At 43.5% G+C, this 24,966-nt stretch overlaps 1 long non-coding RNA gene across 3 annotated transcripts in view; it reads left to right on the top strand.

Annotated features, from left to right (window-relative positions):
- Positions 1 to 24,966, top strand: part of LOC308060717 — a 113,309-nt gene that overhangs the window by 1,044 nt on the left and 87,299 nt on the right. Inside the window, exons 2-3 of one of the 3 annotated variants that reach the window (XR_013926858.1) lie at positions 5,108 to 5,189; positions 8,274 to 24,966. The exon at positions 8,274 to 24,966 is cut by the window's right edge and continues 52,876 nt beyond it. This is a non-coding gene — a long non-coding RNA (uncharacterized lncRNA). Of the gene's footprint in view, positions 1 to 5,107 lie in introns of those variants that run through there. The other 2 variants (XR_013926860.1, XR_013926859.1) reach the window with 2 other exon arrangements.

The raw sequence follows: 24,966 nt of genomic DNA, 5'->3' as shown, positions 1-24,966 counted from the left end.
TTGAAGCTTTGTCAAGTACTCGATGCTTATCAGGTTTTCATTGCAGCATGGGGTGTCAGCCACTTCTTCTGGAGACACTTTAAAGTATTATCTCCAGGATCTGATCTCACTCTCTCAAGATCTGGCCAAGATTGCTTTTGCTTTCACTGCAGGGGTGAAAGAACTGCATAGTGTCAAGGGTCTCCTCTTCACCTTATCAGTCCCTCCCACTCCCTCTTAAAATGTGTCTGCAAACTTTTTTTATGAGCAGCCAGCTGGAGTGGAGGAATCCCCATGCAGGGACTTCTTTCTGCCTGTCCAATTGAGACAGAGGCTTAAACCTCTGACTTGTCCTAATTCTCTGCCACTTTCACTCACTGAGAACAGGAACCACTAGATCTGATCTGTGCTTTTGCACAGTGCCCATCCCTGTGGCATCTGAGCTTCCTTTCACTTCCACCTCCTCTAAGATTCCTGCTGGGTTAGTGCTCAGAGGCAACGGTGAGTCATATTCCCTATCAGACATAAAATGGGAGAAGAGCTGTTTATAAAACATCATTTTTATGTGTCACATGAACACTGTGTTGCATATCTCCAAATTATTGTACAGTGGTTGGATATCGATTCTGCTATTTGAATTTAAATGTCTGCTCTTCTCAGAAGGTCTGCTGACAGAATTTGACAGAAAATGATTACTTAGCTATGGAATTTTTTTTGTTGTAACTAACCCACAGAATTTAATAAAATAGTGAGAACTGATTTCACAAGAGGGTTCTAGAACCTGAAAATGGGAGGAGAAATCTTCCCTTAGTAACTTGTATAGGATGCAGATAACTTCTGGATTAGCCTGTTAAATTTGATTTAGGTCCTGATTCAGCAGAGCGTTTTAGTACTGCTTACGTTGCTGAAATGAACAGAGATGGATCTGAACACAGGCTTAGAGATCATTACATGTTGGTGGATGAGATTTTTAAAGTTATTTAAATGCTTAGCTCACTAAGCATCTTTAAAAATCTGTCTTTAAATACCTTGCTGAATTAGGGCCCTAATTCCCATTAAATTTTCTGTGGGCTGGATTCTCCAGTTTGCCAAGTTCATTTGTTCCCTTTAGACTTCCTCATGAGGTTTCCCTTGATCAGCTAATGTGTGTTGAAATAGACCTCGTTCTGTCTGCAGTTGGCATTTAAAATTCATTCATTAAACACGTTGGCTAATGCGTTATTAAAGAAACACCTTTTATCCTTCTGTAATCATACTCTTGGTACATCTCTCATGATGCAATAGGTGCTGGGTGCATTTCAAAGGTACACAATTGTGTCTCACAGCATCATGATGTAACAGGCTTCCCAGGTATCATCTTTCCACGCATGAGACGGGGCTGGGATGGTTTATGGCATGAGAGCATATTTGATATGTTGGCACTGGGTGGAGGAGGAGGTTGATGGTAATGTTGCTGGGAAATCATGCTTGGTTATGGTCCGGTGCTCTTTCCAAAACAGCCACCCCACTGCTGGGGACATCACATAGAACAAGTTGACCAGGTACTTGTGTCTTATGGGCTTACAAGGCTGTGAAAGCCTGAGACACAGACCTAAGGGGTAAAGGGAGTGTGGGGACAGCGATGGTCTCTGTGCAGTGCCTGAAGCAGCAGCTCGTCACTGGGACACCAGAAGGTCGGGTGACCCTGGTCTAGAACAGAGGGAAGTGTGCTGTCAGGCCTGGGTGACACCAGAGAGCACACCCATCACCCTTCAGTGCCAACAGGGTGACACAGCCTGTGTGTCCCCCTTGGGAAATTGCTGCCTGTTAATCTCACCCCTCGGTGCCTACGCCTTATTGCTGAGCTTCGGGAGGAATGTAAGTGCTTCATTGACCACAGGGTTGAATTTCACCCGGATTAAATCCCTTTGAAAAACTAAACTGGCTTGCTGATGAGCTACACAGAAATACTTCCTGTCTATTGCATTACCATCTCTGGGTTTCACCCTTTCTGAAACACAAAGCGGTCATGGAGGGATTTCAGACCTTGTGGTAGATGGTAGTGAAAGAAACATTATCCTCCTGCAACACAGGAACGGCTCAGTTGATTTAAGTCAGGTTTGGCTGAAAGAATCTCCATCAGCTTTAACCTCTCATGCAAAAACCTAGCATAAACATGATTGAACATGTTTGAAACTAGAGGAAAGCAGATCTGTGAGAGAAATCTTCATTAGAGCCGCAACTGCACAGAATCTACCACCTCTCCGCATTTGTGCCATTTATCAGTATTTAATACAAATATATACATTGGAGCAAAAGGGAAGAAGAGAACCCCACAGGACGTGACTTCCAATTAGCAGGGGGTCACATCCCCTGCTGTGATTTGCTATTGGAAAAACATGCAAAAGATAATTGAACATTACACTCTCATCTCCCCCTGCTGCTGGCAGCATTACGAGGAGGACTGCTCCGGACCCCTTGGGGAGATGGGGAGAAGGGATCAGGCAATTACATGCAGCGCCACATAATAACAGTGATTCATAACCTCATGGCACTAAACTCACTGGGCCAGATCTTTAGCTAGTGCCCGCTGGTGTAGCTTCATTGACTTCAGGAGGGAGATGCTGATTTACGTCAGCTGCAGATCTGGCCCATTTACTTTTTCTCTTTAAGAAAGCGATAAACTATATAGAGGGAGAGCAGGATGTGCAGTGCTCCACACGGCAGCCTGATGGGTTTCTGCAGAGGAATGCTAAATAGCTGAGACATACTGACCGCATTTGCTAAGTAAGATCAGGTTATAGTACCCCTTGTGCCTCCACAAGGTGGCTTAAACGGTGAAATTTGCTATTTTGGACTTGGGATACTCAAAGAAGCCGGAGTGATCTTAATTACAGTTAAGCACCACAGAGCAGTCAAGGAGAAATCACTTTCTGTACAGCTTTAGGAATGGGTTCTTGCTACCAGCATCATCATCTGGAGGTGCTGGCATCCCTAATATTAGAGAAAGTTTCCTTAGTCTGATCATTTTCTTATCCTGATTTGCCTTGGTGTGAGTTGGTTTAAGGGAAGTAGTACAACCTAGGGATTAGGGGTCCTCCTGTCCCAGTCCAGTTCGAGCACTGACTTCCAATGTGACCTTGAGCAAGTCCCTCCATGGTCCTGTGTGTCTGACTCTTTTCCTTGGCTCCTGAGAAGATTTTCTTTCTTTTATGTGGTTGCCTGGGAATTCTCCAGCTTCCTAGGAAGAACAGGCAGCCCCTCTCTGAGACCCAGGCCAGGTACAGCTGTCCCTCCTTTTGGGCTGAGACCACACACAACTCAGCCCAGCCCTGAGGCAGAAGAATTAGCAGGAGGGTCTCGACACTCCTGGGGTACAGAGGTCTGGGACGGGCTGGGGTCTATGCAGCTGTGCCAGGAACAGGGCTGCTGTAGGAAGAAGGCAGCTTGTGATGAGAGCACCAGGGCCCTGGGATCCACGGCCTTTACTCACTCTGTTTGGCACAGGCTGGAGCGAGGAATTTTTAATGACAGGATTTGAAAATGTTAGCAGATTGTACATAGCTCGTGCCTGCTTTCACTAGCCGAACCAGCCTGTAATTTAATTGCATGCGTGGCTTACAGCTAACGTAGGCATGCCTGCCTGTTGCATGCCTCTCAGCCCGGTGCGGGAGGGTGGGCTGGCCCTGGGAGAGGGCACTGGGAAGCCCTGCCGATCTGTGCCGAGCCACGCGTGGCTGCCAGGGCCCAGATTCACCAGTGGGGATTGCATTCAAGGGCACAATTGCTTCCTCCCTTTGACCAGGCTTGATGTGGTTGCAGGAATACATAACCAGCGTGTCCGCTGAACTCTTTTCCTTTTTATGTGGCTTCCTGTTCTAGTCCCTCTGTATTGCAATGCTGTAAGCTCCTTGAGGCAGGGACCATGGCTATATGTACCTTTGCTAAATGCTAATGCACTCGTGTTGCTGCCTGAGTGAGCAAGATTGCCGTAGTGTGAGCTGGCTTCAAAACTCGGTGCTGAGCTCTGTCTCACTTTCTCAAAAACTCAGGTGGTGCTGGGGTTGAAGTTGCCTGTACTGGTGAATTGGAGTGAAATATGCTGATGCTCTGTACTGCAACAGCACCTGAAGGGCTAAAAGCAGGAAGAACAGAACTCGGCTTTGTCAGCTCTGCACTTATGAATCATTTTTTAATCCTTAATAAAACGTCTATTGGCTTAGAAATCTTGGTACTTTAAAATAACTAATGTCAGGTTGTTTCGGTTGCTGCCCCTTCACATCCATGCCTTTAGGCATTCATTCCTTGTCTTTGCCGCCCTGTATGCTGCAATCTCCTGACCATGAAACTTTAGGCTTTATTTTAACAAAGAGCGAGATTATCCACAATCCCATGACTCCAGGACCTGTGTGATCAGGGAAAAAGCATACGCCACACCACAAAAAAGCCCTGTGCTTGTCACATTAGCATTTGCTGCTGTTAGAGAAGGCCTAGGGAAGAACTAGACCCAGGGTAGGGATGGATCCTGGCAAATGGTGGTTCCAAGATTTTTATTAGTGTCCTATAGTAGGTGCCTCAAAATTAAGCTTCTTAGTGCCATTTTGAAGCATAGAAGTGCTATTATTTCCATTTCACAGCTGGGGAACTGGGACACAGACACAGCTAACAGCTTGCCCAAAGTCACTCAGGCAGTCTACAAAAGAGAGGAAAAAACAAAACAAAACAAAACAAAACATGTCTAAATCCTGGGTCAGGGTCCTCATCAGTGAGCAATGAACTGGAGAAGGTGAGTACCACCGGGTTAGCCTCTGCAGGCTGAGTTAGGGTTCAGTGTAAGGAAGCAGCCAAATGTGTGGCTGTCTATCTGGAGGGTATTTGCACTAATAAAACTGCTGAGTCTGGAAAGTTGAGCATTTTCCCGTGTGATTGCTGGTGTTTCATTTTCTGGTCGTGGTGGGAACAGCCTTTCTGGTTCTTAATGGAATTAGTAAAACATCCAAACATTTCATAACTTTAATGGCTGTAGAAGTGGGAGAAACTCCAGCTGGTAGGAATAGAGATGGCTCCTGGTTTTCCAAGTCAGTTTGCCCTTTCTTTTGTGAGCTGCTTTATTTTATTTTAGTAACCTGCTGTCTTCTTTCTGTTTAAGTCTCAACGGAAAAGAAGGAGAGAGCAGGTAAACAGAGGTGCAAAGTCATCATCTCTAAGAAACACCCAAGAAATAAGCAGAGGTAAGGCAATTTGCAACGTCGCAGTCTCCCGGGACAGGGCTTTGCTTAACGTTGACCTGTGTTGAATCTTCCCTTTGTGCTTTCCTGCAGCCAGTAAAGACACGGAGTCCAGGCTCTCAGCCGAACTGCAGCTTGTTCCTGCCTCCTTATCTCCATCTGTTACCCCCTCCCTTATTCTTGCTTGGCCAGTTACTTGCAGATCTCTGGCCTGAATAAAGGACAGCCCCTCCCCAGCTCTTTGTGGAGGGGAATATCTCCTTCTACACACACTTCCCTTTGAAGAAAAGACTAAGTTTTAAAATTACCTGGCACGTGCACACAGTAAGGCTCCTCTCCTGCAGAATGAGCACCCAGATCAACGTGTGCCTGAGTTTTTTCTCTCCCAGCATTGGACATGCATTAAATATGCCCATAAGAAACACACACCCACTGCATCTGTGTCTGTGCACACAGGTTGGATGAGTATCCTTCTATTTGTTTGAATCATGGAAAATTCACATTTTATTGTTTTGTGAAAATACATTTCCTATGTCCTTTTATGCAGCCAATAAACAACTAGTTAGTGAATCCATGGGCTAGTGAAAGATGGGGAGTTGTAGTGACTAGGCATCAAGCAAGGATTTTGGAATGCTGTGCTCTGTGTTAGCTCCCACACTGAGTCATCTGCATTCTCTTTGGTAAATCACATGGAGGACTGAAAAGAGATGCTCCAAATCACCTGTAAATGCAGTACGTTCCCCAATGCATCCCCCTCCCATTCACATAGCTCCTTCACACTCTGTCTGCAAGAGGCCTGTATGACAAAGCCTGTATTTTGGGTTCCCAAAATCCTGCATAGGGATACTTTGATCCTGCCTGAGGCAATGCTTGCAGGCACCCCCTGTGGGAGACAGGCAAGCCTGGTCTCGGGGGACGGTTTCAGCCACCTTTAGCAGACCAGTGCAAACATAGCCATTAAGTTCTCCTATTTGTAAAACAGGAATAACATCTCTTAAAAGCATCACGACACTTTTTTGCTAAGTGTTTACATGTTCTTGGTGTATCTCGCTCTGGAAAGAGCTCCATGGAACGTTTTGGAAGGGGAGAGGATTGCTGTACAGTATAACAGAGTGTGACAATGGGTAGCAGAAATGGGCTCTGAGTATTTGCAAAGTGCCTTGGGAGCCTGTGATGAAAGGAGAGATGGAAGTGCAAAGTATTATTATTCTAATGACACCCGCCTCTCGCTGAGCTGTGCCTTGTGGAAGTGTGTGAACTTTGGAGCATGCCCTGATGAATGTGAACCATGACAGCTCTCAGGAGATGTAGGGGATGCTGGCAACAGTTTAATCAATTATGACAGCAATGGTAAGATCTGTCCAGATTAGAGCACTTCAAAAACTACAAAGCCTCAGGCTTCTCTGTCTAGGTTTTTTCGAGAGTGGGACAATGAAGGAAATGGATTGATTGGGGTCCTTTGAAATGTAGTAATACATCTGCTGGCTTAAATGCAAGACCAGCCAGATAGTGTTTTATCATCTGAAGACACAGGATGGTACAGGAGGTAGTGCTGTGAGTTTTACAGTTATGCCTGCCTGCAAATGGGCTAGATATGATGTTTCCCTGGAAGAAGGGTGGGTTATCTTGAACGTGTTATTGTAAAATAAGACAGGGATGAAGGAAAACAAAAGGAAAACATCACACAGAAAAGATCTTTTGGGGAATGGGTAACTGCAGAAACATCAGATCAAAGGAAGACATTTTCTGTTAGGAATCAAATTATCCTGTTCCTGTCCAAGTCAGATGGACCCATTTGAGGAACAGATAGGCAAGATAAAGCCTTAGCCAGAGTGATTTTAACTCACTCTCAAGTGTGTGTGCACGTGTGAATCTCAAATAAACACAGCATCAGAACACAGAGTTATGGAGCACAATGAATTACATGAGCATGCACGTGTTTTTGCAAAAGAAACAAACAAACTAAACAGGTAAGGCTTGAAATTGCCAAATCAGCAAATAAGAATGAACGCATCACTATCGCAACAGTATTTCCTAAATATTGTCCTCAAAAGCAAGTCACAGACTGCATAGGGTATTCAGATAGGTGACCATTTCAGGGTACGTTAAGCTGATCAAGTCATTGGAAGCCACCGATCCTTTTAAAGGGGTTCACAGGTAGCTGCTCAAAGAGCCACCCAGACATTGCACGGAGCTTCTTGTTTCACGCTGGCAGTAGTGGCTGTGTGCAGGGATGTGTCCTACGCAGCGGCTCTGCTGCACAAGGATGAGCCAAACCCTGGGGGCCACTTGCCCCCAGTGCCCAACCCTATTTTCTGTAACTGCTCCTGACCATTAGTATCGCTCCCTGCTGCCAGTGCACGGCATGGCCTGGTTCTTAGCAATAGGAAATGTGAATCAGATGTGCAGGATTGGTCCCTAGCCATGCAGCATGTTGCCACTATTTGCCCGGTGGCCTGGCTGTGCCCCTTACGTCTTCAGTGATGCGTGGCAGCTTGTTTGCACTGCAGTGACTCCCTCTCTGCTGGTGTCACCCACAGCATTGCTCCATCACTGCCTGATGTGGCAGAGATGGGGACAGAAGTCAAGCATGCAGGTCTCACGCCTGGTGTGTGAAGCCTGGCAGGTCTTACCCAGTCAGGTTACAAGAGCGAGAGCTGGAAATAACCTTGTAGCTGTACAATTAAGTGAGCAAACAGGGCTGGGCTTGTTCAGGAAGCAATGCGCTTCGACTTTTGAGGGAAGAGCAGCTTTGCCAAAGCACCTCCACCTGCTCCCTCTGTTCCAGTGTTGATACCTCACCTGAACCCAGAGGATCACAGCAGACCTGTGGTTTTGACAGCCCTGCGTACATTGCAGGAGAGTTCACACAACAAAGACATGATTGCCTGCTACTGTACTGTGCTGAGGTGGATTAAGCAGGGGATTAGCAGTGCAGCCCTGGCTTCAAATGCTGCTTTGGAGGTTGGTAGCAGGCCAGTTTACAGCTCTTCTTCCCTGTGTTAGGTGGGACTCTGGGGAACAACCGTTTGGGTTTGACTCTCATTGTGCAGCCTCAGTGACATTGTAATGTTTCTGTTTCCTCAGGAAAATGGGGATCAATAACACTCACTCACTTCAGCAAAGCACCTTGAGGTCAGCCTGTGAGAAATGCTGGAGGAGTGGGGACTATCATGCATTGGTGTGGACTTGCAGCCCACTGCCTACTCCATGGAACCTAAGCCACAGCTGGTGAACACAGCATCAAATGTGATTTCTTTGGCATTCTTCTCTAAAGCATTGCCAGCTTTCCTTCATGTATAATGTTTGCAGTGACCTTCTGTGCTTTGTCTTTGTTCATATACCAGCTCAGACAGGGCTGGTTTTATTATCCAGCAGGGCCCCTGGTGTGAACATGAGCACCTAGAACGGTGCTGATGGTTGGTAGGACATTAGAGTACACCATAGCAGACCCTGATCCATGTACAATAAAGGGACCTAAGTAAAAGTACTGGGCAGATGGCTGACTGCAAGTGCCTGACTTTGATGTTGCAACAACTTCTCCCTCTTTATGGCATAAAAAGGCACAGTCTGGTAGTCCTAAATACTAGGCAATGAATCACCTACTTAATGACTGTAATAGGCAGCCAGAACACAGTCCACAGCCTTTTGGGGTCTGTCCAGTGTCTACTTGCCTGTCTGTAAGCACACATCTAAAAATAATAATTGACCCCTGATTCACAGGGTCAGTACTTTTACATACCTACATTTTTATGATGAAAAAGGAAAAGTGTTTTCTTCATGGGGTTTAATTTACAAATTAAACTGGAAAATTGTTGAACTGGTGTTACAGGAATAAGCAGGGTGTAATTTAAAAAAGTGAATAATCCTGAAAGTGTGTTTTCTTTGTCTTTTTTCCCCCCAACCTTGCTGTTTTACAGATGTGTAGTCACTTTAAGAAAGTTAATTTGTCACCATTGTGAGAGAGGTTTTCACTGTTCACACAAACGCCAGCTGCCACCCAGCTGAGTGTAAAAGAAACTTCATTTCCACCGTGAGTAGAGACCTGTCCTGAGGACCCAAGTGAAACATCTTTTGCATCCTGCTCAGTCATTAAAGAAAATACAGAGGCCACTATTGCATGTGGTTTATCACCATTCAGGACGGCAGGAGGTTGCCCCACAGACATATCTCCATGGAAAAGCCCGAGGTCTCCTTCCTTATCATCTATTACAACATGGCATCTTCTCTGCCCTAACATACATGTTTACATCCTAGTTTGGAATCCGGCATCATGACTTCCTAAAGCTTTCTTAAAGTACCTTCTACCATCATTACCTGAGCTGCAGTCTCCTTCCTTGCCTCTGATATGAAGAAATTAGTGATCACCAAGTCTTGCTCCTTCCTGCCACCTTCCCCAGCCATCAGCGAGGTTATGCAGAATGATGGCTTTTCTTCCTCTGCAATTGTGCTTTCCTGGACAGGGCTAAAAAGGCAGTTAGATGGACCTTGCGCCCAATTTTCCTTCCCATTGATACCATGGAGTGGGGAGTAGGGAAGGAAGCTGCTTTACTTGTTTTGCCATCTTTGCTCTTGCCCGTTGATGGCCACTCTCACTGCCTGAATGCTGAGCTGAGACCATGTTACTGTGTCCTTTCCCCCACCTGACTCACTTCTATCTCTCATTCCACGGTCTGTCTCTCACAGCCATAATTACAGGCCTGACTTTGCACATGGCTCTGGAAGCTAGATGGCTTTGGATTTCTCTGGGGTTGTATGATGTTGTGGACAGAGATTTTATTAACTCTCATTGCAAAAATGACTGAGCCAAACCATCCTTTGAGTGTTCACAAACCTGGTTGTAAAGATGCTATAGCCTCCAGAAGTGTGGACACTCCATACTTGCCCAGCAGTACTCCACCATGCTTTCTACCTTTGCTTACCCCCAGGTTTCCACCACTTCCACAAAAAAGAAATAGTTCCACAAAGAACAAGAGGACTGCAGGAGGGTCAGCAAGATCTGATGGGTCTTTTGAAGCCCGCCTTGCCTGTATCAGCATAAAAAAGGTATCTGTATTAGCGTAAAAAAGGTATCCCATCAGCTCAAAAGGGTTTGAAACACCAGGTCTGACCTCCCAGAGTTGCAGTTGCAATGGAAATGGTGGGCTGAGGATGGCATTCGGAGTGGTTCAGGCAGATCTGTGAGGTGAAAGGTGGTCTTTGTTTAAGAGCACTAAATCCCTTCACAGACACAACCTGACTATTTATTTATTTATTTGTTTCCTGGTGAGATCTTTGGAAGATAGTTTTTTCATTAAAATGATTCATAGTCTTGTAGATATGGAGCTTTCATGAACAAGAAAGCTGGGTTTTTTTCCAGCCAGTGATATGCTAAGTTTTTTCCACAAGAGGTGACAAAACCCAGAAACTTTTGAGGGGAAATTTTACTCCGTAAAAAAAATAAAATAAATATCTCTATCTTTGTCTGCTGAAGACAAGACTCACAAAAAGCAGAGAACAGTACAGCTGCAGGTTCCTAGGAAACAAAAAAATACCTTTATCTTGCCAGTGCCTACTGGGGAATCTGGCATCTTTCACCAGGCTGAGATATATGAAGGGCATCAGAGTCAGTAGCCCACAAAGAATACACAGGGGCACTAGCTTTAAATGTACCTGCAGAGGGAAGGATTAAACTTGGCTTGTATGATTAATCTAAAAGACTTCTGATGGCTTAGTACCCTTCTGACACAATCTAGTCACATTTATTTAGATCTGACTCAGATGTGTGACTATCAGCCACGAAATCATCGGCACCGGTTTTGCAGCACAAAGCATGACCTGCAGCTCCTAATTTTTTTCTGGGCAAGCTCCAGATCCAGAGCAGTTCAGCTTCCTGAGAACTGACAAGGTTGGAGCACAAAACAATCTGTCTGCTGGCTTGATGGAATAAAACCTGAACAACTCTTTAACAAACACTATCCTTTGAGAGAAAGGGTCAGGAGTACGCATTAGGTTCACAGTCCTGCCTCTCTGCTCATTGTAATAAGCAAGCAAGCTTAGGATGAGTATAGGTTCAAGAATAGGATTGTCCTCACTGGTATAGAAATAGTTACATACATAGACAAGCATTAAATAAGCTCTTTTTCTTTCCTCAAACAAGCCTGTTAATTTCTGGTATTTGTTTGGGTCTGAGGTAGTTAACAGCATAAAGGTGAAATCCCTAATATGTGACAGATTGATGCTGTGATATTCCAGAGGGCAAGTGAAGTTTTACTGTTTGAGAGTGGGATGTTCACTCATGGAGATCCCGGCAGAGCTGGTTAATTTTTTTTTTTTTCACCCACTGAAGTTACCGCTGCAAAGGTTTTGCAGTAAGGGGAGGAGGTCTTGCGCTCTGCTCCTCTTAATATTTGACTACATCACAGTCTATGAGTGACCTATTAATTGATTAGCTGCAAACTGCTGAAATGCCAGGTTTTTATACGTGAGTGTAGAGAAAACAGGGAACCATATTCAGGTCAGGTTTTAAGGTTGCGCAGAGGTCTGCAGTGGTAGATTATCTGCAGACAGTGTCTAGGGGAATTATGTACGTTGGGCATTGTGATAAGTATCAGTCTTAGAAAAATGCTGGTTAACGTTTGAAATTCCTGGAGTCATGTCGTTTTCTACCATAATGCATAAAACGATGTGTTCTATTGCAGCTGTGCAATTTGGCTTTGGTAAAGATGAATACACATTTCTAATGACTCTTATCTACCTTGTAAATGTTTAGCTCATTAGAAGATGAATCTCAATAGTGAGGGAGACAAGCTAGGTGACAAGTTTAACTGTGCTGATGCCATAAGATGAAACTTGATAATGTGTAGCATCTTGCAAAGAAGGAATAGCTAAAATTTCTTCAAACAAATAATACAGCAGATTGATTTACATTTGGAATAAATCAAAGCGATTATTCAAGCTAAATTGGTTGAAGTCTAACAGCCAAGTGAAAGAGATGGAAACAGATGCTAGAAGGATACATTAAGGTGAAATATCTAAAGATGTGAAAATATTGGAAGAAACTATGAACTAATTCACTTACACATGAATTTAAAGGAAAGATTTAACATTGTTGGTGGGACCTGGCAGGAGCCAGATGCCAGACGAGAGAAGATGAGACAGTGAGGGTCTGTGACCCTCAAGGTGACAGATGATGGGGTAAGTCTGAGGAGAGTTTTTCACCTAAGGATAATAATTTGCAGTTCAGTAGAAAAAAAGTAACCATGTTTGTGCCCTCTCTGTATTTTTAGCCAGGTACAGAACAGCAATTTTAATGTACTGAGACTTGAGCAAATGATTTGCAGCTCAGCTTTCCTGAAAGCAGCTCCATCTCTGTGATGGATATGTGACATTTCACTAAGTCAGGGTTGTTTTTTTGGGAGGTCTTTGCAAGGCTGGTGAGTGTGAAAGATTTTCCATATGTAGAAAACCTAGGGAGCACTTCCAATGGGTTGGTAGAAGATAGCTGAGAAAAGTGAGCTTATGTTTTACGGACACACATTTGCTGTAGAGGGATTTGCTTTTTGAACAAGCAGGATCTTCTAAGTGGGCATATCAGTACCAGCTAACAGACAGGAGGAGAGAGACAAGAACTTGACTGAAGCATGCAAGGTTTCAAAAGGAAAGGAAGTTCTCTGCCATGACAAGGTTGTCCTTCCTATTCTTCACCAGGACCTCTGATACACGCTCTTCTCACTTATTATGAGCAGTTGCTGTTGCAGCAGCTGGAATGAAAGATCCCTTCCATGCAAAGCATTTGTATTGCTGTATGAACAAAAAAACTTTATTTAAGAAAGGTGTGTGGGAATATCCTCCCTGGCTGAGAATGACTGGGTAAGACAACAATGGATGGAAAATATTTACCCAGGCCTAGTACTGGTGCCCCTGAGGTTGGTGGGAGTTTTGCTAACTTTGGGAGGACAGAACCAGGTTTTGTGATGGCTCTCTGGGGGTGGGACAGGCAGGGTACAGTGGGACTGAGGTATTCTGGTAATGTGTCACGTTGTTTTAATCAAGAGACTTGCATCATTCTAGGAATGGAGATGTTTAGTGAAGGGTGGAGTGCCTCAGATAAATAAGCAACTGAAACTTGGGATGTTCATCCACCCCTTATCTGAACTAGCCAGATCTCTTTGTTGTGCAAAATGGGGCTGGAAAGCTTTTGAGGATAAACTTCCTTCTGGCATTTGATATTCTCTGCTTCTGCTTCAGCTGCAGGCACGAAATCAGCTTCACACCAGTGTCCACTTTTCAGCTCTTTGGTTAGGGCCTTTTCTTCACCTCTTTTTTCCCCATGTGTCAACTGCTATAAGACACTGGCAACAGCTATAGCTACTGGTGGAACCAAGTCCTTTCACATCCCCAGCACCTTCCCTTATACCTCTGAGTGGGGCCACTGGCTCCAAAGTCAATTACAGCAAATTTCAACAAGATCGCCTTTGTGGAAACTAGGAATCCCACCTGCACAGAGTCTTTATTACTAAGATGCTGAGGGAAGTGAAGCAGGATGAGTTCACTTCTGTCCAGGACCTGCTGCATGGTCATGAGACACCATTTTTGTGTACTTAAGTTTTTTTACAAACATTTTCTTTTCACTGAACTTAGATGTGGTATTGCTAGTAAGCAAGATATTCAGTTCAGCATAAGCTAATAAAATTTTTTTTAGGCTAATGACTGTTTTGCTCTGTAGGTATCTGTTGTAAAGCTGACGTTCTGAGACAGTGTTTCTGTTGGTTTTCCAGTTCTGGTGTTTCCCAGATATTTAAAAGACAGGTCTGGATATGCAATCCTATGCTGAAGTGTAAAAGTTAAGGGTTTTACATATCTAGATAGTTGATTTATGGGATAAATAAGTTCTCAGAGGATCAAATTATCTAAGCTAAAGCAAGAAACAGAAGTCCAGTTAAGACAGGCTTAAAAATATGGCCCTGGAAAATGTCTGGATGAAATTTATTTGCAGAATAAATTTCCACCATTTGCAGAAGGGTCACTGCTATCACTTTATTACTGAAAAGTCAACTGCCCTTACAAGTGTTTTCATCTTCAGTGGCTGAAAACTGAACTTCTCTGGCAAGTGTATTGTAGATAAAAATCCTATGTTAGAAAGAAAACTTTTTGTCTGCTGGATTTTGCACTTTCTGACGAAGTGCTCTTTCGTAGAAGACTGACTCCTTTTGTAAAAATAGGTTGTTTATCTGAAAACACATTTTTGTTTTAAAAAAGTTTGATGCACCCAAGGTCAAGATCTGCTGTAAGATCTAATCCTTCCTGTGTTCATGCTTGACTGTTTGCAGCAACATGCTTCTGGGTTTCCAAAAGCAGCAAAAACTGCAGGGCCACTTTTTATGGCTGTTTGGAGAGGGGTTTACTTAGCTCTCTACACTATCAAATGACTCAAAAAATCACCATATGTCAGATTAGATCAGCTCAAAAATTACAGCCAGGAAACCACTGATAGCTTTTCTGGAGTTCCATGGAAGTTTACATAACTGTCATTGCATGTCATTTGGTTTAGCAGCTGCAGGAAGACCCTGGTCTCCAATAAACAGACATAATTGATTAATAGACTGTATCTGTGGCCACTGCAGTTTGTTCTGTGTGCTGAGATCTGCGCACCCAGGTCTGGAATCCTGCTGCTGAAGACACAGTTTATGCATTCATTTAGTTTAAAATCTGTATCTGCTCTGAAAAATTGTGGTGAGTCATTTGAAGAGCCCAGATCGATTAGGCCACATGCACATGTTGATAGGATTAATAATTCAGGGTGAGCCCAACTAAATCTGTGGCAAAATTTCCTTTGGCTTTTATATGACTTGGAGGTGGAAAGGATGGGAAGGTTCTTTGAGTCCACTCCCTCTACTCAAGTAATATTGCAGGTTTCCATGACTTACTTGACTGGATCTTATAATAAAATCTCACCAGTTTTCTTACGTTTTCAAAAACTTCTTTCCTCTGATGGCTACAAAATCCCTTGCTCCGGTTGCTGTGCCCACAATCATCCTGCAGCTTAAATAGTTTGTGCGTGGCATTTATCACTTGGGATATTTAGATACAGCAACCATATTCTGTGTCAGCCTTTGTCCTGTGAAGCTAAACAAAACCTATACATCTCTTCTCCTCTTGCAAAACAGGCTTGCCATGTCCCTGGCCAGTTCAGCAGCCTTCCTCTGCACCTATTTCCTCGTGAATTCTCCTTTCTTGAAAAGGCATGACCAGAATCGCCTGCAGTGAATTTTCACAGGGCTGCATACACTGTTACCATTGCCCTCACCTGACAAGCTCCTTTAAACACAGATTATAAAGATGCCCTTGCCATTTCCAAGGGCTAATTTTGGCGGTGGATGCATCCCAGAGGCAGGCAGCCGCACCAAGAGAGCTCTGCCCCTTCTTCCCCCTGGGATTACTTCAGTGAATGCCTTCATTTTATGGCTTTTTAGAAGTGAGAGGCAGGATCTTGAAGGCCATGACCCTGGGGGAAAGGAGTGTCCTATCTCCTGCCCGTGGTGACTGGCCCGGGATGGTAATGTTTGCAAAATCCAATTTTTATGGGGCTTTTGTGACATGATGGAGGGCAGGCAGGGTGGTGGGTATATATATCGTGCCATGCTGTTGTTGTCGCGGTACACCCAGTGAAGGGTGGCACTCTGAAATAAATCACCTGGGCTCCAGCAAAGTCGATACAGCAGTTTATACCAGGTAAAGACCTGGCCCCTGGGCTTGGGGTCATCTTGGAGAAATAATATATTTTCCTGGTGTCCTGTCTTTCTCAACCTCTGTCAGCACAGGGGGAGACAGCTGGGCCGGGGCGGGGGGGAGTGGGGCTATCAGCAGAGCTGCCGTGGTTTTGGGGCAGACAGCCTTTTTCCTGGAATTTTCATGGCTATTATGCATAAAAAACCCATACTGTAACTTCAGAAATAAAGTTCTTCAATATTTTTTTTTTGTCTTTCCCCTCCACCCCCGCCCCTTCTCTTTGCCACAGCTATCTGTATTTGACAGCGAGCAAGACAGTCACCGGGCTGTTTGGCTCGCTATCTTGGTTGCCCTGTGCAGGCTGACTCAGGACTCCCACGATCAGGCTGGTGGCTGTACTTGTTACAGCCCACCAGCCCCTCGTCGCCTTGCCGAACCTGTATGGCCTTCGGAGTCCTTCACTCCCAGGTCTGGCTGATGATGTTTGAACAACAGGAAAATATGCTCTCATGTCACCTAAGCAGTAAGTGTTGCAAACTTTTGAAGAAAGCTCTTTGTGCAGTACCAGGTAAAAAACCCCAAAAGCTATGCAGTTATAATGTACCCTTCATATCTCAGCATCTTCTGAATTTTCCAAGGATATAAATAATAAATAAAAAGTCTTCAAAGCTATCTCCTTAGAGCAATTTTAGTACATTTAAGACATGCAGTAAAACATTCACTATGACCCACGAAGTGCATATAGAAATATATATATTTGCCTGTGGGAGTACATTACATTGGTAACTGAAATAAACTTTTCTTTTGTATAGACTTTAAAGGAAATAAAGTGATTATTAAAAACCTCATTTAAAATCCATCTGTAAATAAAAAAAGAATATACAATTAAAATGTATTTTTATATATATTCTTTACTGGAAGGATTCTGCATAGGCAATGGAGGTAGCCAGTGTAAACTGGTGCTTAGAGATCCCTTTTGATAACATCCTAAATCACTGCAGAGCTAGACACAACATCCAGTTATTCGGTGTGCTATGTTTGGGCCCATTCTTTAAGTCTCTAATTCTGCCAGGTTTTCCAGTTATAAAAGAGGGCGGTTCAGTAAACAGCAAAACCAAACAATGGATAATTTGCTTTTTTTGGGAACAGAAAATTTGCTAAGAATATTGGTCAGAATACAACTGTTTAACAACTTGAGTCAAATTTGTGGAATAATCTAAATGAGAAAAAGCAACAAAGTATTTCCTTTAAATATCACACCATATCTTTTTAGTAGTTACATGTTGCAAACATTTTGACTTTGCAGTTGAATGTGGCCTTTCAGTTTAGAAATTAACCCTGAAAAGAACTCTGAAAGGGGGAAGATAATAAAAAAAATACTGCAGTTTAGATAAAGATTTTCTGAGTAATACAAAGTAGTATTTTTGAGTTTAGTGGGGCGTTTCTGTTGTTGTTTGTTTTTGTGGTTTTTTTTTTTTTCCTTTTGGATTGGTTGAAATGGGAATTACTTTAGCCACTGATCTGGAAAAGAAAAAAAACCAAACAACAAACGCAGTTTTAATGGCTTATAATACTTCCTTGAGTAAAAATCTGGAAGATGAAGCTTCAAAGTTTTCCTTATATTATTAAACATAACGAAGTCTCCTGTTACTCCTAAAGCAGTTCCATGTTACTCCCAAAGCAGTTCAGCAGATGTACAAAAATAGTTAAGCCATTCTTGTGAAAAACTCAAATTATGACTCCAATAAGACATAGATTTATTGTGTTTTACATGTACATTAGTCTGTACCTTCACAGTACCCATAGATAGGTATGTGATGGTGCTGGACTGATGGATATACTATTCTTTTTTCATGGAGGAAATTTTTGCCTTAAAGCTTTAGTTTGGATGTAAGTTTTCCAAGCATTTACAGATGGAAGTATTACTTATTTTATTTATTGTTTTTTTTTTTTCCACAATTGTTTCTGATGTCTTCTGCATACTCCTGGAGTGGTAGCCCTTCTAATTGCATAAGGCTCCTTGTGGTGAGGTTCCTATTCAACTGAAATTGATGTAGTTGCATTTTCCCTGGTTGTTTCTACTGTCTGATGGCTTGATGAAATATGTGAAGAAAGCACCCCGTTGCCCCAGTGCTTCCAAAGGCCTGCATTCAGGCTCGGTGATAAGATTCCTCTCCCTGAGAACGTGCTGTGGGTGTGCACTGAATACCAAACCCCAGCTGCTCACACTTTGTGGAGGGGGCAACATAAATAGAGAAAAGCCATAAAACAGCATCCAATGCCCTGGACAAGAGCTGGAAGTTGGTTGGTGTTGATGATGAGGGGCCCAGGTACCATCACAGTGACCCTCCAGCGGGACGTGCCTGCACCGAGGTGTTGGTAACAGAGTCTGGTCTGTGTACAAATGCACGGGGAACACAGGACTCAAAGGTCATTTATTTGCCCATGGCAGGGCCCCGCTGTTCTCTCCTTGTCCTGATGTGAACTTCTGATTATCATGTTGCATGCTTTGAAGTTTATTAACTTCTTTAGTCACCCTGTGCCCCTGTGCATAAAAATACATGTGTGTGAGCACTGCTCCTCCAGCCAGGCTGGCTCAGACAGTAAAGCAGCACCGGCGTGAGAGATGTGGAGGTGCAGACCATGTGTCTGAGAACATGCAGGTTTGTATAACAGCATCTCACAGACTGGGCTGTGGAGGATATTTAAAGAGCTCCTATAACGCAACAGCTTAGCTGGGGCAGGGGAAGGAAAGACCTTCCTGTTCACGCCCAAACTGGTTTGCTTTGGGAGCTCTCTCATCTCCTAATCCTGCAGTGCTGGGAGGGGATGCAGCTCCTGCCCCAACACAAGAGCTGCCCTCCAACCCAGGCACCAGCCAGAGGTGGCATGGCGTGAGGAGGGACAGGCATGTCTCATCCGCAACCCCTTCCCCTGCTACCAACTAGTCCATGCCATGAGGGCTGCCGCAGCCTGTCCTGTAGATAGAAGAACAACTTAGCTTTAACTTACAGCCCTGTGCAAAGATTGCGCCACTGTGCAATCTCCAAAGCAAGACAAGGGCAGACTGTGTCTCTGAGAGGAGCCTTGCTCCCTGCCATCCTCTTGCTCCGCCTGTGTGGGACAGCTTTAGTGTAATGTTAGCTAATGCTGCCTGCAACATGCACTGGATGAGCTGTACCAGCTGGTACCCCCAAGGATCAGCACAAACCTTCATTCCTCTTTCCACTCACCTTTCCTGTAAAGCTTTTTCTTGTGAGATCAGAAACTCAGTGACCTTGGCAGCGAGGGAACTGGAAAATGGGTTTAGTTGGAAGATATGACTCAAAAGCACAGTTCAGGCCTCAGATACCTTCCCCTGGGGATTACAGAGTGAGCAATACTAAAATCAGTGTGTCAAGATGTCACCAATCATGCATTGGAAGAAACTTTACATGGCAAGATGAGAGTGCTGCAGTCGGTGCTCTGAGTTTAAAGAAATGTTGCAATTCAATCAATGTCCCTTCGTTTATCCTAGTGTCTGCTTCTCCGTTCAGCAGGAAGCCTATTTCATTCCTTTTACTGCTGCCGTGCTCTTTACTGCTTCCCCCTCCATGAGCATCTATCACAGATCTGTTCACGTCCTCTGCCTCTGATAGCTAACGGGCACCTGTCACCAGACCGGTCTTTGATGATGCTCCATCGATCACCCAGAAGGAAATGGTTATTGAGTGGGTGGCAATCAACTTTTTACCTCTCCCTGGAGCCAGAGTGCATCAGTGCTTTCCAGCACTAGGCAGAAGCCTCCTGGAAGGCATTTTTTGTGCTACATTTCCTCACGTGGAAGGCTGGTGTGCCAATGCAGAGTCACAGGGCTCAAGAGACATAGCTGCAATTTCTTGCTGAGTCTTGCTTTGAATTTAGTGCTAGAGGAAGGTAGAAAAGGGAGCTTGGGGCTGGGGACCAGCATCTTCTGGCTGGCAGGTCCTACTTTCCAAGTCAGAGCTGCTGTTGAAATCAGGGGAGAAATGTCCTGTTGATGCCAAAGGTTTCTACCAGCCCTCCCACCTTTGCAAACACAAACCTAAACTGAGAAAGGCTGTGGAAACATGTTAACCATGACTGGAGGAAGGAAGCCCAAATGCAGATGCTCAGTGGGAAAGAAATAATTAGGATTAAATCTGAGTTGGTAATATATACTGGTACAACCACTGTCCCAGCATTTGCTGGAAAAATCTGAATTTTCAGTCTGAAAGAAAAGAAAGACAGAGAATTAAGAAGAGACAAATCCTCTGTGTTTTCTTACAGCAGTAGACAGCAAACCACAGCCTGTGTGTCCCGATCCTTAGCGGCACTTAGGTAGCTAACTCCTTTAATTCCCATTAGCACTAGCAGATAATTGCATTTGAAGACATAAATGTTAACCAGCAGGACTCAGAAGGACTCAAGACACTACAGGGCTGGTAGGCACAAGATGCTCTCAACAAACATGTTTGAAGATAGACCCAGTGTTGCTCTCTCTGTACACATCTTTCACACATTTGGCTAGCTGGGGCTCAGCAGGACTTGTTGGCAAACTGGTGTGACTGCCGAGCACCCCTATGCAGAGGAATCCAAATGGATTCCACGTGGATGCAGTCTACAAGAAGTAGAGTTAGAGTACACATGTATATGAGCAGTAGTCAAACTGGGTTTGTGTATTTTAAAATATCTAACATAATTTCAAAGCAGCGTAATTGTCTGGATTGACTTTTTCTTCCTGCTCTGTTATTTTCAAATATTTACAGCAGCACTTCTAACTGCTATCTTTAACCAATGGATACAAGAATATGTGGTATTTCAGGCTTTAAAACATCCTATGCAACAGCAGAGCAGTTTGCCAGTACTTACAGAATGTATTGGTTCCTTCTTTTCAAAGGGATCCCGGACTGTGTTTTAGAGGGAGGAAAAGCAAAGGTGGGATAGGTATGTACTAATCCCAGTAAGATCCTCAGATGTAGGGCCGTTTGCACTCACAGCAGCAAAGTTGGTGTGATTCTGGGCTGCTGACACACGATGCTTCACATCTGCCTGTGCATTCACATTTGAAGTGCTTTGCAGATGTGTTTTAATGATGTCATGAGTTTCCTAACTGATGTGTAATCACGTTCTGCCTTCACCTGATACGGTGTGGTACATGGCATGATGCACACCTCATTCTTTAAGGCATTAGACCCAGATCCACTGAAGTTTTTCTGCATCAGAGCGCTGTGATTTGTGAACAGCCCTGGCAAACCAGGATGACTGATGAGACCACAGCTCTCGGCAGCACCACCTCCCTCCGGCTGCCACGCTGCACCTCCTAGTAAGGGTCTTGAGGCAAAGTGTGACAGCTCACTTCAAAATGCCACGTCAGAAACCGTGGCAGTTCAGATGCTGATTGATGAGCAGCTGTGATGCCCCAGCTGTCTGGACAGTGAGGACAGCTGGCTGCGTCACCTCGGCAGCCAGATGGCATGAAGCCGTTCCCTGTCAGTCAGAGCTTGAGGTCCTGCAGGACAGCAAGTTCTCCGTGGGCCTGACAAACAGCCTTGTCCTATGGCCTAACTCTACCAAGATCCTCAGTTCTGTGTCTGTCACATCTGTCTGCATGTGACAGTTTGTTTTCTCCCAGTTGTGTGTGTTTGTGCTTTTCACGCTGGCTTTGATTTGTGCTATCTGTTTGGGCCAACTGGCTAAGTGTACCGGGATTCCTGTGAGCGTTGCTTTTGAATTTAATACTATTTCTAGTGAAAGCCTGGCAAATAACTCAAAATGAGTGCTTTGTTTGATGAAGCTCCTCATTTTCTGTTCACAAATGGTCCATGAATAGAGTGCAAAATTATCTACTGCAGCCATTAGAAAGTTTTTTGCAAATTTCTTTTGGGAAGTAACTCTTGATCTGCAGGGGACACGTCACTCGTGTTAGTGCTGCAGATGTGTAACTTACCAACATATGTAACTAATGTAACTAATCAAAGCATTTGAATTCCAACTTTTTTTTTTATTATTTTGAATTTAAATTCCAATTTGAATTCCAGTGGCTGATTTCAGCCTAAGTAACTGGTGCAGTATGGATGGTTGCCTGATCCAAAGAAGGAAATTGGCAGAGAAATGAAACCAGCACTCAGTGTCTTCTCCACCCTTAGATTGGGGTCCCCCAAAGGGTGGGGGGATGTGCAGCACTAGCAACAGCAAGCAGCAGTGATCTCTGCTTTTGTACCACGTACATGAATGTGGCTCAGCAGCAGAGTGGAAGAAATTAGGGGCTGGTTAGTTGCCTCTGTTTTTTGTTGGAAGAGGAAATGATGTCCTTCTCCATGCTTCTCCTGGAGAAAGGTTCTGGTAGGCCACCCCAGACACAAAAAATCTTTAATATTTTCTCCCAGGGACAATGTGAGCAAAAGGATTTAAGTATCCCAGTAAGGAGAAGTGTCTGTGCCAACCTATTTTGTGTTTGTGGCCAGGGACCATGACAGTTTACCTGACTTACCAGATTAAAGTTAACATCATTTCTGAAAACTTTCTCCTCTCCCTGAGCTTCTGTGGGAACATTGCTGGAATTTATTGAATTTTGTACATCCACCCACGGCACACTGCAAAATACTGCAAAACAGTCAAGTTACAAGGAGTGGTAAAATGTCAGGATTCCCAGTTTCCTCTTCCTCAATTTGCAGATGCTGGCATTTTTTTTTTTTTTTCCTGTAACAAGGAATAAGTAGCATCACAAAGGCATTCTGCATCAAAAGGCCTTTCATTCTGCCTTGGCTTTTAGATGGCTTCCGATCCAGATCTACTATAGATATCTCCTTTTGGCTACTATTGGAAGTTCCCTGCAGTGTGCAGTAAACATTCACTTCATATCACACATCTCACCCTGACAAGCAAATCCCCTGCATATCAATGTGGCCCTGTGAAGAGATTTTGCTTTTTTACATTCCTTCCACTCCCAGCTGTTAATTTGCACTGACTAGATAGCAGGGGGTCCTACTCTGCCCCAGAGATACGCTTGCAACTTCCACTGACTTTAATAGGATTTGCGTGAACATACACAGTCAGTCCCGCAGCAGAATTCAGACGAGCTGGCTGGAAATTTCAAAGTCATCAAGGGGTTTTAAACACCCAGTTTCTCTAACCTTCAATAGGAATGAAGTGTTCAAATCTCAGGTAATTGTTAAAACCCACGGAGTTCACAATAACTAACTAGGTCTAGTTTTATTGTCTTTTACATAAAGCAAACCTACAGCCTGTAATCACCCTGCACAAGGTAAAAAAAAAAAAAAAAACAAACAAAAAACAAAAAACAAGAGGGCAGGAGTTAGCCTTTCACTTACAGAGATTTTATTTGAATTGCCACACTTTCATAGGTTCAGTTACTGCAAGTGTGAATTACGTCTACAAACATTTTGACAGACCTGCAGAGGACTGAAAACATCTTCCCCTGCCACCACTGTTTGTAGGAAATGATTTATGGGTGCTACTGATAACTATTTCAGATTAAAACTGAACTATTTTAGATTAAAAGCATAGGAGAGTACTAAACTGTTCAGGAAACCTGTAAATGGAAATATTAGGTACATGTATAGCATTGTGTCTAATTTCCTTTATCCACTTGAGGCATAATCACCAGTTGTTAGATCAGGAAAGCTTTACCAAGTTGTTTAAGTACACAGTGGAACTGTCAAAGGCATCTAAACAGTTAGATGTTCAGTTCCCACAACTTTCAGAGAATATATGCATCAAGAATAAACGTAAGGAATGGGTTGGGATTTGTGAGTAATTTAGATCCTAATGCATTTCAGAAAGAGGAAATCACTTAAACGTTCTTTAAAAGTCCATTTTTCAAAGATACCGTTTGGTTTCTTTGGTGCCTCAGTTCTAGTTTGGCCGTCCCTCTAGAACAGCATGTTTCTGCTGATGGAGCTGATACACACAGGCAGTGCAAAAGAACGTGATTAACTGCTTGTTTTTTAAATATTAACCAAGTCTTCACTTTTCCAATTAAAATCTATCAAATTAAGCAAATTGCATGGGGGATTGGAAAGGAAAAAAAATCCTTCACTTAATTATTTAGCCAATATTTACTGGGTAGGAGTGTATTATTAACACAGCAAAGGAGGCTATTAATTACTATTCACAGCATTTCTAATAAAAAAATGGCATCTTCTATTTCTATATAAGAAATATTGTCACTAATAATCCATCCTAAATTTTAAATGTGGCGTAATAAACTGGATGTGCCATTTCTCTGTTCTGTACTGACACATGCTATATGAGGAAGATGAACTTTTTTCAGGGCTGTGTCAAAAGGCTTTTTCTTGGTGACCTTTAATCAACTGGTTTCCAATTATGCAGAAGCCTAATGGTGTATTTGTATATTTGTAATTTATTTTCCGGCAGAAATCTCTGCTTTGGCATCACCTGCTTTTCACTTCCATTGTGATAACATAGACAAGCAAAAATAGAAATGAAAAAAATGAAGAAAAAAAAGCTATTTCCTTTACTCTATGCAAAAGTTTTAATATGTCATCTGTTGCATAAAGGATCTCCATGTGTAATCTGTTTATTGAGAGAAAGGAAGTGAGAGGAAAGATATTCTGAGGTAAAGATACTTGAACTGGTGTTGCTAAGGTCAGGCTTCAATTTTCTGCTTGATTTTAGATGCCCCATGTGAACTCTAGTTAGTCATCCATGACCTGTGTCCCTGAAATCCACAGTGTGTCATGGAAGGAAAAGACAGCTAAAAGAAATATTTTGAAATCTTTTAGGCTATCTATCTATTTGGTGTTAGGATCGCTTCTGCCTAAGCAACTTCTGACAGATGTTTGTCAAATTATTTTTTTAATGTTAGATTTCTTGCTACAATTAAAATCCATATATTTTATCCCAGCCTCAGCATATAAGAAGAGCTTATTCCTTGTGCCTCTCAAGTACTTCAAGACTGTTTTCATGTCTCCTCTTAGACTTCCCCTAGTCCAAGACAATCCCGGTTCTTTCCTCCTGGGTCACCTTTTTCTCTGCATTGCATTCTTGCTGCGCAGTCTGTCCTTCCTAAACTGGATGCGCTATTGCA

Source organism: Falco punctatus (genome assembly GCF_963210335.1).
Source record: "Falco punctatus genome assembly, chromosome: 3".
Taxonomy (NCBI): Eukaryota; Metazoa; Chordata; class Aves; order Falconiformes; family Falconidae; genus Falco; species Falco punctatus.
Note: the sequence above shows the minus strand (reverse complement) of the source record. Positions and strands in the feature narration are given on the sequence as shown.